We start from the raw sequence: 14,099 nt of genomic DNA, 5'->3' as shown, positions 1-14,099 counted from the left end.
GCTTCTCAGTCCTCGTGCTGTCAGGAGGGCAATTAGGGCTAGTCGTTCTCAGCAGTGATGGAATGAATACCACGCCACAAAGAGAAGAAAAAATTAAGAGACATCTGGAGTAGAAAAAAGAGAACCTCAGTGATGTTTACATTGGGTACAGGAAGTACTACGTCATTGCTATCATATGACTGTGAAAAAAGTCTCGGCACACGCACACAAAACTATATCCAGGTGTTAATCACTGGTCCTGGTGGTTAGAAGCAGTGACATGGAGCAAACACCAACCACCAACAAGTGCTCATAATGAAGACAACAGGAAAAATAAAAATGATAAAAGACATGGCTACATCTGATTAAATTTGTGCAGCTATAATCAGTTCATCTGTGGGTTTATCAAAGCTATTCAATTTATTCCATTCACTTTAAACAGGTTGTTTTTTTTTCTTAAATCACATCTATTTTAATGAATTAATTCTTAATTATTATTGAACATCTATCCAATATGGTGGCGGGGCAGTAGCATGCAGCGGCTACTCCAGATTGTTCATTAAGATTTTTTTTTTTTTTTTTTAATAAAAGACATTATATCACTTAAGAGCAGAGGTGGACAGTAAAGAAGTACATTTACTTGAGTACTGTACTTAAGTACACTTTTTGAGTATCTGTACTTTACTTGAGTATTATTTTTTCTGGATACTTTTTACTTTAACTTCACTACATTTGAAAGACAAATACTCTACTTTTTACTCCACTACATTTCTGTCAAGGTCATTGAGTAGAAAGTAGTTACATTAATCATAGGATAATTTTTTTCACTCTTGTAGCGTCACGTGTTGTAAAGTTCAGTGGTTTTCCATAATTTTTTGAACTCAATTGCTCAATTGATCAATTGCTGACAAAATGGACAAAGATATGCTTTGTATGTTATACACCACCAACGCATTGGTAATGATGTTAGTTAACACACAAAAACGTATGTTGTGTCCAAATTCTCATACTATGTGTCCTAAATAGTATTCAAAAATAGAATTAGTATGCCCCAAATCGCAGTATACTGAAAAGAGTATTCCAAAAATTCCTGGATGGTCTACTACTTCCGGTAGAAATTCAAAGTGCAGAACAATGCACACTCTAACGGGTAATATTACCCACAACGCATTGCACACAGGAGGGAGGAGCCTGGACAATGGTGTAAATGTATATTAAAACGGTGTAAATGAATTGTGGAAATATATATAAACTCTGCTTTGTTAAAGCTGTGTTGCTGTTGGCTGGTTGTACAGCTGCAGTTGTGTAGCTGGGTTTTAAAGCAGGTTAGATTTTTTTTTCTGACCAGTCTTCATTTACAGACCATTTGATTGAAATGTGCATGAGTGGATACACATAGATGTGTACAGGTACATCTCAATATTTAGAATATAATGAAAAATGTCAATATTTTTTGTCACTCAGTTCAGAAAGTGAAACCCATATATTATATAGATTCATTACACATAGAGTAAAATATTTCAAGCCTTTATTTCTTGAAATTGTGATGATTATGGCTTACAGATAAGGAAAACCCAAAATTCTGTGTCTCAGAGAATTAGAATATTGTGAAAAAGTTCAATATTGGAAAGTCATGGTGTCACACCCTAATCAGCTAATTACCTCAAAACACCTGCAAAGGTTTCCTGAGCTTTTAAATGGTCTCTCAGTCTGGGTCAGTAGGCTACACAATCATGGGGAAGACTGCTGACCTGACAGTTGTCCAGAAGACAGTCATTGACACCCTTCACATGGAGGGTAAGCCACGAAAGGTAATTGCTAAAGAAGCTGGTTGTTCACAGAGTGCTGTATCCAAGCATAAATTCATAGAAAGTTGAGTGGAAGGAAAAATTGTGGTAGAAAAAGGTGCACCAGCAAAAGGGATAACCACAGCCTTGAGAGGATTGTCAGGCAAAATCCATTCAAGAATTTGGAGGAGCTTCAGACGAATCCTAGAAATGGCCTACAAATGTCGTATTCCTCGTGTCAAGCCACTCCTGAACCAGAGACAACGTCAGAAGCGTCTTACCTGGGCTGTGGAGAAAAAAAACTGGACTGTTGCTCAGTGGTCCAAAGTCCTCTTTTCAGATGAAAGTAAGTTTTGCATTTCATTTGGAAATCAAGGTCCCAGAGTCTGGAGTAAGACTGGAGAGGCACAGAATCCATGTTGCTTGAAGTCCAGTGTGAAGTTTCCACAGTCAGTGATGATTTGGGCTGCCATGTCATCTGCTGGTGTTGGTCCACTGTGTTTTCTGAAGTCCACAGTCAACGCAGCCATCTACCAGGAAATTTTAGAGCACTTCATGCTTCCTTCTGCTGACAAGCTTTATGGAGATACTGATTTCATTTTCCAGCAGGACTTGGTACCTGCCCACACTGCTAAACGTACCAAAAGCTGGTTCAATGACCATGGTGTTACTGTGCTTGATTGGCCAGCAAACTCGCCTGACCTGAACCCCAAAGAGAATCGATGGGTTATTGTCAAGAGGAAGATGAGAGACACCAGACCCAACAATGCAGATGACCTGAAGGCCGCTATCAAAGCAACCTGGGCTTCCATTACACCTGAGCAGTGCCACAGGCTGATTGCCTCCATACCACACTGCACTGATGCAAAAGGAGGCCCAACCAAGTACTGAATGCATAGAAAAGAACATACTTTTCAGAAGTCTGACATTTCTCTTTGAAATATCCTTTTTTATTGATCATATGTAATATTCTAATTTTCTGAGACATAGAATTTTGAGTTTTCCTTATCTGTAAGCCATAATCATCACAATTTCAAGAAATAAGGTTGCTAGGTTGCTACAAAAGGTACTGTAAGTATTGCATACAACAATGCAACAATAATTAAACAATGCGTTGACATTTACTTTTGATACTTAAGTACTTTTAAAAACAAGTACTTCTGTACTTTTACTTAAGTAAAAATCTGTCTTTACAACTTTTACTTGTAATGGAGTAATGTTTGACCAGTAGTATTTGTACTTTCACTCAAGTAAGGAAGTTGTGTACTTTGTCCACCTCTGCTTAAGAGGAGCATGCTCAGTATGCTCTGATATCCAGAGTCTCCCAGATGAGGATGGGTTCAGTTTTCAGTCTGGTTCCTCTCCAGGTTTCTTCCTCAGATCATCTCAGGGCGTTTTTCCTCACCATCATCACCTCTAAAATGTACGAGTTTCAATTCATATTTATGTCTAACGTACAAGCCGATGATGTTACAATAAAATGAATTTGAAGTGAGAATCTAACAATATTATTAAATGGTAGATTCTGCATTCACAGTTCCATCGTGATTTTATTATTAATTGTTGTCATGTTCTGTTGAGATTTATTTTGCTGTGAATAAAATATAGCTGTACATGTTCTCTATATGAACAAATATACTACTGTTTTATGGAAATAAACATTTATGTTTGGTCAGTTATCTTTTGCATTTATTTGTTTCTTTATTAAAAAGAATATTGTGTTTACTAACCAGACAAACCATATAAATGTACATTATTCTTCAGGCAACAAGGAAAGCAGCTTCTGTTCCCTAGAGCCAGTGGAGTGGAAAAAACCCAAAAAGCATTTATTTTAAACAAACCTCCTAATCTAGATAGCTGATGTTCCCTCTGTAACTGATTTAAAGCCCAAGAGGTCTTCAACTGCTGACTGAATATTCATGACATTGTGTGAGTTTCTGTGTGTTAGTTTGTGTGTGTGTAAGAGGTTTTGTGGGGCTTGTTTGTGTGTGTGTGTGTGTGTGTGTATGTGGTGTGTTTTGTATTAAAAAACAGCACCTCAGGTACCAGACTGAAAGTGTGTGAAAATGTTCTGCTCTCAGTCAGATATATTAGTGGCATCACAGTGTCCCAAACATCACATGGTCATGTCATAGTGGATATCAGGAACATTTCTGGAAAGATAACATGTAAATTAGGAAAAGTCATAAAATATCAGGATAAAAAAAATCAACACTGAATATATTTTTCATTTTAAAGAGGCTCTGGGGGTTCATGTGGATCCCCCCTCCCCCCACACACATCAGGGTGAAGAGGTCACTACTTTTTTGTTTCCATTTTATTCAGAAATGTCCATGCAAATTCTTACCCGCATTTTTACTAGTAACTTTTTCCACTTACAATACAGGGGCAATAAATAAATAATAAAATTCAATAACACTCTAGGACCAAACCCCCAAACTGACCCCAGTGCCTCACAGTTCAGTCTCTAAAAATCATAAAGCTGAACTAAAGGCATGTAAGGGTTCAAAAACCCTGAAAATTCCATTATTCATGCTGGTAGGATTTACTGTGAGGCTGTTTACCTGCACAACAACTTTCACCTGCAACTGTGAAACATTTTTTCCGTTTATTTTTACTAGACCAGTTTATTATTTAGAGACATCACCTTTAGGCTCGCTTCCAGATCCAGCTGAAGAAATATCTGCTTGTTGTAGCTGAGGTGGAGTGTGTCCATCAGCCCCGTGAACAAGGTGCAGGCTCTGGGTACGTCCAGGTCTTCAAGGACTTCTGTTCCCTCGGTCACCAGCATTAGAGTGCTGAGGTCAGACCACGTGGCACCTGCTGTTACCATCATCTTCATCACTTCACTGGTAATAACCCTCATCATCCAAAGCACTGCTGAGCGTATGGCATCAAATTAGCATCATAAGTATTGTACTCATAAAACAAAACAAAAAAAAGAGAATCAGAATTGAATAAAAACAAAAAAACTCGAAATACTAGGAATTAAACAAACTTATTTTCTGTGCTTACTTTACTCAAATGCTTGTTCTTTTTTTGCTCGTTATTTAATTTTCTTTATTCACGCTTCAGTTTTGTGTTCTATTTTTTCCAGGTTGCTAGATTATTATTCCAAACAAAACAACTGGTCCAAACGTCCAAACTGAGCAGTAGCGTCTACGTAACACTTCAAGGCACGAACGGGACACAAAAGATGAGCTCTCGAATCACACCCAGAAGAAGTCTGAAAAGAGGCCAGTTCAATGTTCTGATTTATGAACTGAGGAAGGAGAACTTTTGGTAGAAAGGAAGGATTGGGTCATAGGACCACCCCGGAGTCATCTGGCAACCAATGCAAGCATAGCTCACTAACAGACAGTGCATGCAACTCACCCACTCGTTTCATAGAGGCAACAGCCAACAGAAAAAAGGGATTTTCAGGGATATCCATTTGATGTCATTGCCTTGAAGGGCTCAAATTGGGATGAACAAAGGAACGAAAGCACGAGTGGTAGATCCCATACCGGAAATTGACATTTTTGAGCAGGCTTCAGACGGTGTGCCCCTTTTAGAAAACTGCAGACAAGTCTGTGAGATCCAAGAGAAGATCCCTCAACTGGGACATGATGCGCAGAAATCGCAGCTACGTAGACCTTCAATGTGGAAGCTGCTTTGCCCTCTTCCAGTAAACGTTGAAGAAATCTCAAGACATTCGGTATGTCACATGTTGCAGGAATGAGCGCATGCTCCTCACACCATGCAGAGAAAAATTCCCAGCATGAAGCATAAATCTGACAAGTGGAAGAAGCCCTAGCATTGGAGATAGTGTGAATAACTGCATGATCACAATGCTCCAGAGAAGGATTTATCCCAACGGCCATACCCAAATCTGCAAATGAGCTGGGTCTGGGTGCCAGATGCTGGCCTCCAGCTGGGAGAGGAGGTCCTTTCTGGGGGAAGCTGCCACGGATTGCCTGTCAGAAGCCTCAATAACAAAGGAAACCACGGTCTGGCTGGCCACCGTGGTGCCACAAGTAGCACTCTGTGCTTGCACAGAAGGATCCTGTGTAATGTCTCCCACAACAGAGGAATTGGAGAGAACACATATAGTAGGCAGCTCGGCCATTCGTGAGACAATGCATCCTGACCCAAGGGGCTAGACACCTCAGTCTTTGCAAACCATAATCGACAGTGAGCGGTCTTCTCTGAGGCAAAAAGATCCACCTCTGCCCTTCCGAACCGTAGCCAGATCTCCTGCACCACATCCGGATGAAGCCTCCATTCCCCTGGATTCAATCGATCCCTGGAAAGGGCATCCTCTGTCTGGTTGCATGCTCCGGAAATATGAGCTGCCCTCGGTGAAGCGAGTTGCGGCTGACACCATGTCAGGATCTCGTGAGTAAGTTGTAGAGACCTGCGGGATTTCGTGCCACCCTGGTGGTTCAGATGGAACACTGTTGAGGTATTGTCGGACCGAACAAGAACATGGCGGCCTGCCAGGACTGGTAAGAATACCTTAGAGCCATGAACACCGCACGTGGTTCCAGCAGATGTTCTTTTGCCTGAGTAGCTGTCCATCGTCCACAGATTCCCCTCTGATTCCATGTTGCCCCCCAGCCTGTGAGGGAAGCGTTGGTTGTGACCAACTCTTGCAGAGAGGGAACAACAGCCAGGTGCACTCCTGCCTTTAGAAACCTGTCCCCATCGGCTCAACGCATGTATGCAACTGTGAGAAATCACAACCAGTCGATGGAGATGTTGGGAGGGATTCAGTCGTAAGCTGTTGTTCCATAATTGTAGTGGTCTGAGGTGTAGCAAACCGAGGGGAATCCCCACTGTAGCAGCCATTAACATCCCTAACAGTCGTAGAACAATCCGGTAACGCAAAGACACACCTGGCCGAAAGGGGATGAACTTTTTCTATGGCTCCCTTCTCTAACAGAGAACGAATTTCCAGAGAGAAAGCCACTGAACAAATTGCGTCTCTGACAACCGTCGGAACAATTCTTGAAAATCTGGGAGGCCGGCGTCGAAACTGTAGAGTATATCCTCTGTTTAGAGTTGACAAGACCCAGGGGTCTGCTGTGTTGGTCTTCCAGTACTCTAACTGTTCTATTGAGAAACGATCGACCACCGGCCCGGATATCTCAGGCTTTACGTATGCGGCCTTTAGTGGCCGTGGGGGGATGCTGACGGGGTCCTCCTGGCAACTGTCGTTGAGGTGGCCGAGAAGCCCGTACGTCATCAGTAACACGAGGCCTTTGATGGAACTGTGACTGAGGTGCACCATGCTGGTGGAAACGGGTGTCTATTGTGGCATAGCGATGACAATTTTGAACTGCTGACATCTTAAAGGTACAGTGGTGCTGCACCTGCATCAATTGGCGAGTGGCTTCAGACAATTTTACCCTCTTTTCCAACAGTTCTGAAACATTAGGTCCAAAAAGATGTCCAGGAACAAAAGGAAGCTCTCACAAGGTTTTCTTACAGTCCTCAGGTAGCCGTGCTTGGGCAAGGCACACTTGGCGGCGGGCTGCCAAAAGCGTGGCTGTAAGGTTACCCAGCTCACGGGTTACATGGCCCATGGCCAGAAGAGCTGTTTGTAGGAATTGTGAAATGGAGGGGTCAACGTTTGCTGGCTCCAGAGTACTGGTGGCAGCAAGAAGTAATTGACAGATTTTGTTTTCTGTACGAGCTATGTAGGCGACAGACTCGTATGCCTTTTTCAGTAATGAATCTGTGCGACCACATTGCGCACTGGGGCATCGCACATTCCCTCGTAAAGCCTCGTCAGGGGACACCACCAAGGCTGCAACAGGCTGCTCTATTTCTGGAGCACGACCCATCCCAATGGAATCAGCTTCAGCCATAGTTGCTAGAGTTCGAGCAATCTTTGAGTGCCACTTAGGCAGACCAGAACCTGTGAGAGCATTCGAAAATTCAGTCACAAAATCCTTACATGGTGGCATGGCAAAGGAATTTGCAGCTGAGGGCTGTCTGAAAAAAATGTTGGTTTGAGCAGATTGGGCAGGTGACTCATCGAGTCCTAGACGAGCAGTTGCCATTCGGAGTGCAGCCAAGGTCTCGTCAGAGGATGATCTGACCTCTCCAGACGACTGAACTGACCCTTCACTAGACCCCTCTGTTGCTGGGTGACCAGTGAGAACATCCTGTGGTGAGGGTTGCACAGCCACATCCACAGTTTCCCCATGATCAAGCAAAAGGGAATCAGAAGCACATGTAGAAAGCACATCCAAGTCAGAGAAATAAGGAGATTCAAGAGATCCTCTCCAGCTCCTTGATTCTGAGCATTCTCATCATCCTGAGTTGTCTTCACAGGAGTAGCACCTGTGACAGGCTGAAGTGGATGAAGCAGGCATTTCAGTTCCGCCATTTCTGAAGAAAGCATGGAAACCGTCTTAGAAATCGAATTTTCCTCCACACGTGAATGTCCGTCACTTCGCGATGTGGCCATTTTCTTAGATGGGTGTCTAGCACCGGCTGCCGCAGATGTTTCGCCGTTGAACTAGAATCTAACTCAGCAAGACGTAGCCATCATTCTGACATGGGTAATATACTGCAGTGTACTGCGGGTCCATGAGAGCCTCTCTCAGATGTTGAACACCCAATCACGACGGGCAGGTGTCATGACCGTCATCCGGGAGAAGATTATAAGGGCACAGCTTACAAGTCAATGGGAAACCAGTGACAATCGAGCTGTGGGCCATACTGTTCCTCACTATTAGCACCCTCAGATAGCACCGTAAGGTTTGAGTCAAGCAGAGAGTTGCTAATCATGCAATAAAGAAATACAATTCCTCCGGATAAAACCAACAGGCAATAACAACAAGGCTCACGAAAGAGAAAAAATACAGCTAGTAGCCTATGGATTGAACCAAGGGTCACAATGCAAAAACCAAAAAATTTCGAGGAAAAACACTCGGAAAACTAAAAATATAATGGTTATGCTAACGGCAGACCGCTAACTTATCAGTGTGTATAACACCAGTCACCGGATTGCACAGAGAGACACAGAGTGTTACTGACGAAAAATAATGGAAACTAAAAGAAACTCACCAAAAGCACTGCTGAAGGATGATGGCACACAGAAGCAGACGGCATTTTTGGTCTGCTGCAGGTGGATTAATTAAGTTCGGCTTTTCATAAATTTCATAAATACGAGGAGGACTCAAATTGACATTGAGAATTTTATTTGAAAGTAACCTTCAATCCAGCGTCTTTTTTTTTTCCAGAGTTCAAAATGTTTTTGTTGCATGCAGAAATAAAATTCTCTGTAGCGGTTCATTGATTTCATGAATGCAACACACTATAGTTTTTTTATACATAGCATAAAGGTAAAACAAAAACAATATATGCAGTGTTCTCTTCATTTCATCAACACTCCCGGTGTTTCCTTTCTGTGGGAAACGGGTCCAAATGGCTCTTTGGGTGTTTGTGGTTGGCGACCCCTGGTCTAGAGGGACAGACTGAGCTGCATAAGTGTTGAAAGAACTTCTGCCTTAGAGAGAAGAACTCTACCTCTTAATGAAAGATCTCTTTGTAACTGCTGGTTAAATCATTTCTGAGTCTCATCAATAAGTGGTTGGTAATTAAGAGTACATCTTTCATTTTGGTCTTTCACAACTAGAACCCCTAAATAAGTGACATTATCTTTCACTGGGATATTATGAAGAAAAGAATCAGCACAGTCTTTAATAGCAAAGAGTTCACATTTCTGTAAATGTAATTGTAAGCCAGAGGCTTCTGAAAATAAACTGACAGCCCTAATTGCCAGGGGAATCTGGGTAGCATCTTTAAGAAAAAGGGTTGTGTCATCTGCAAGTTGTCTGATAATCACCTCTCTTCCAGCAATGGATATACCTCTTAAACTACTCGCTTTTATCTGATCACAAAGAAGCTGAGCTGCAATCAGAAAAAGGTAAGCGGAGATCGGACATCCCTGTCTAATGCCTCTCGAAATGTCAAAACGTCGAGTTGAACCATGTTTTATAATCACTGAACTGTTACCTTTTCTATATAAGGCTTTAATGGCATTACAGAAGAATTCCCCAAATCCATATTTTTTAAGACACTGAAAAATAAAATTGTGTTCAAACGTATCAAAAGCTTTATAAACATCTAGAAATAGAAGAAAACTATCATCAGCTATCAAATTTGAGTAGTCTAAAATATCAAATACTAATCTTATATTGTTTGAAATATGTCTATTAGATTAAAAGACAGATTGTGACTCATCTATTATAGAATTGAGAGCATTCTTGATTCTTTTGGAGAATATTGGGGTCAAAATTTTATAGTCATTGTTTAACAAAGTAATTAAGAGTGATAAACTCCCGACCCCCAATATCGTCTGTGTGATGCAAATTACGTTAATGGCACACATTTGTGTCTTAGTCATTTATTTGCGTTAAATTATTTTAAGATGATCAGGATTTTATATTAATCGCATGCTTTAACATGTTAATATATATATATATATATATATATATATATATATATATATATATATATATATATATATATATATATATATATATATATATATATCATGTGTATATATATATATATACATATATATATATATATATACATATACATATATATATATATATATATAAGGGCTGTCAAAATTAACGTGTTAATAATGCATTAATGCAAATTCATCTTAACAGCACTAATTTTATTAACGCACGATTAACGCAGCGCGCATTTTCTGTTTGCCCTTTGGCCTTGCCTGTAGTTTGGGAAATGGAAGATGCAGCAGCAAACCAAAATTGAGAAAGAAAAACGTCTTCTTTATATATATAACGAGGTCTGATGGTTCTGTCGACAAGACAAAAGGCTGCATTTATTGTGGATGTGAATTAAGTTATCACCGCAGCACGTCGAGTTTAAAATATCACTTGATGGAGAAGCATACAGCTGATGCTTGAGCTCTCCTGCCCCTCTCCTGCCCCTCGCCAAAGGCAGACAACACTAGATACTTTTCAGCGGACACGGAATGTGAACCTGTGTTCTTTCTATGTTCTTTTCTTCATGTGTTTAATAGTCATGAACAAGTTGTTTGACAAACATGTCTATGTTCTTTATGCTCTATATTTAAGGTGGTTTCAGTAATAAATGTACACTTTGCATGTTTAGAAGAAGTGATCTGAAAATGTTAACAGGCTCGTGTAAGTAAATCGCTCAGTGCAAAGAAAGAAGTAATTGTTTTCTATGTTCTTTTTTTCATATGTTTAATAGATATGAACAAGAAAAATATCTATGACCTTTGAAACATGTCTAGTCTTCATGCTCTATGTTGAATATGATTTCACTAATAATAAACAACATACATTTCAATATTTGTCCATGCCCATGTTGATTAGAGTATTAAAAAGTATTAATTTAAGGTACATTTAGAATGGATAAAAATGTGCAATTAAGTTGCGATTAAATATTTTAATCAATTGACAGCCCTAATATATATATATATATATATATATATATATATATATATATATATATATATATATATATATATGTGTCTGAATGCTGGAAGGAATCAGTTAGGGACTGTTGTTTTTTGGGTTCCTATGTTACCTGCTCTGCCCTCCTGCTTCCACACAGTGATATCTCTGGGTGATGGAGCTGCAGATGTGTGGTCATGTTGGAAGTATTTCCATGTGAGTATCTAACTCGTGTGTAACAGTGCTTGCACACAGTCATTTTTTGTTTAGCGTTTTTGTTTCATCGGCATCATAATCAACAACAAATCCGTAATGTCCCCACACCACAGATCTGAAAGACGGAGCTGCTTCCTCGTGTTTCTGTCTCACTTCACCGCTCTCCAGGGTCAGAGTGAAATCTGACACCAGCATCGCAAGCATGGTTACCGCCCCTAACTTTAGTGCTCACTGATTGGATATTTACTCGCGGGGAGGCGTGTCTGTCTCAGCGCGTAGACATACAGTACAGGCAAACACAAACAGGCGGTTCAGAGTAGTGATGGGAAGTTCGGATCATTTTACTGATTCGGTTCTTTGAATCTCGTTCAGCAAAATGAACGAATCTTTTTTCGAGTCATTTCGTTCACTTCAGCAGAATATAATTAAAATGTTCCATGTTAATTCCCTAACACATCTACTTACGCACATATTGATCACATTTCGAATAAGAAAGAATTGTCATATTATAAGTAATTGTCATATTATAAGTAATAAGCAAGACACCACTTACCGGTGTCTTGAGGCTATGCAGTCTGTTACTTCATCACCTCACCTCCGGATGTTTTGGGTCGAATTCGTTCGTTCTTTTGTCACGTAACATCCTAAACTAAGCTATGCCGTGCCGTCTCCTGTATACCCAACAGAATGATTCATCTCCCACGCCTTCGGTTCGAGTCATTTTGTTCATCACGTGACAGCCCCGTATAGCAACGCAGTCTGAGCCGGAAACAGAAAAGATTCGTTCACCTTTCGAGTCTTCGGGTTCGAGTCTTTCGTTCACCTGACATCCTTATACGCTAAGGCAACGCAGTCTGAGCCGGAAACAGAAAAGATTAGTTTACATAACAAGTCTTTGGATTCACGTTGTTTGTTCTTGTAATGTGACTGCTTCCCGTCTCAGTATCTTATGACAAATACAATATTACATTAGTATTATTGACTTTATAAGGTATTAAATTATAAAACTATAAAATTGTCAAAATAGTTGTGCAATAAACATTTTCTGAAAAATAATAATTCTGTCAGTCTCCTTTTTTTTATTGTTTAATATTTCTTGAGGATATGTGTGGTGTGTGAGGGTTTTTTAAAAATAAATAAATCCACATTATCTGTAAACAAATACTACTTATTAAAATAAACTAAACCTGCAAACACAAAGTACCTATTGTTGTTTATTTTGCCACCAGTTGTGCATTTGCTGGTATATTACTGATAACTCAAACTCATAAATGACACAGGGGCATAACATAAAAGCAAATAACACTATTAATGTGAATAATCAATATTAGTTATTATTAATTATTATTAAATAACTGCATATGGATTAAAAACAACACTCAGATTTATGCATGAATTTATACATTTCTATTTTCTACACTGCAGGGTTAGCTGATGTTTATTCAGATAAATAATACAAAGAATAAATAAACAGTAAGTTAATAAATAAAATAAAATAAAATAAAAAGTAAGTAGATAAATAAGAAAGAAAGAAAGCAAGAATGATTTTCCCTAATGAAGTTTAAAGCATTAACCGACTCTTTATTAAAACATTTAGTGTTATGGAAAAGAACCATAATGACAGATATTCACACATTTATAGTCTGTAGGAAATAAAAAGCTATAATGCACCATGTAACAGTAAGAGTAAAAAAAACTGGAAGGATGTTTGAGAATGAACTCATTTCTGTATCCAATAAAGCGGTCATGTCACGGTACCAAAACGAATGACTCAAACCCGAAGACTCGAAAAGTGAACGAATCTTGTCTGTTCACTGAGCTTATGCGATGTTGCGCATGCGCAGTCAACACAAAATGAACGATTCACTCCCCGAGACGACTCGATGTTCTCGAGTCATGGGAAAGATTCGTTCAAAATGAACGAATCGTTCATGAACGACACATCACTAGTTCAGAGAGTAATAAAAGGCATGGAAACGAAAAACCGAAAAAAAACGCGGTACACATACGCCTATTAAACCGTGGAGGTCGTACCGAACGCTTCAATATTATATTGAATATCGTGGCATCCCTAAGATCTATGTATGTATGATCATAGCCTTTAACTTCACCCTGAATTCACCCTGAAGTGTGTGACTGTATGTGTGTTTAACAGTCTGTGTGTGTTCTTCTGTCATGTAAACATCAGAAGAACAATAAAGTTCTGTCGAATGATTTTACAGAACAGAATCCTTTGTGTTTGGATAGATTAGTTCTAGTATCTCCTTTAAGGAGAATAATAAGAGTCCAGTTCCTTTCTATGAAAGTTGTTGTTCTAAAGTCTAAAGTTTCCAGAAAAGGTTTTCTGAGCACTTTGTGTCTTGCGTAAGAGGGATCACCTCATCACCTGCTTTCTTCAGTTTGGATTCCTCTAGCTCCTCAGGAGAGTTGGTTAAATTCTCTGATAGCTTGACATCTCAGAATTAGACCAATTAGCGTCCATTACTGTGTAGATTGATGTACTGTGAGTAGTGCAAAATGATTAGAAATGAATGTTGTACTTATCACACCAACAGTAGAACACCTATTGAAAAATGTAGTGTAATTAAATAAAACAAGCACATGGCAGAAATAGAATTACACCAGATGCAGTAAGTGAGTGGAGCAAACACCAACACCCTCTTAT

At 39.7% G+C, this 14,099-nt stretch overlaps 1 long non-coding RNA gene across 1 annotated transcript; it reads right to left on the bottom strand.

Moving 5' to 3' along the window:
* Positions 1–2,751: 2,751 nt before the first annotated feature.
* LOC131348326 (uncharacterized) lies at positions 2,752–12,233 on the bottom strand. Its single transcript, XR_009203917.1, has 3 exons — positions 11,988–12,233; positions 4,414–4,643; positions 2,752–3,919 (listed from the first exon to the last, which is right to left on the bottom strand). It is a non-coding gene; the product is annotated as an uncharacterized LOC131348326 (long non-coding RNA).
* Between the last annotated feature and the right edge of the window lie 1,866 nt (positions 12,234–14,099).

This window comes from Hemibagrus wyckioides, linkage group LG28, assembly GCF_019097595.1.
Source record: "Hemibagrus wyckioides isolate EC202008001 linkage group LG28, SWU_Hwy_1.0, whole genome shotgun sequence".
NCBI lineage: Eukaryota > Metazoa > Chordata > Actinopteri > Siluriformes > Bagridae > Hemibagrus > Hemibagrus wyckioides.
Note: the sequence above shows the minus strand (reverse complement) of the source record. Positions and strands in the feature narration are given on the sequence as shown.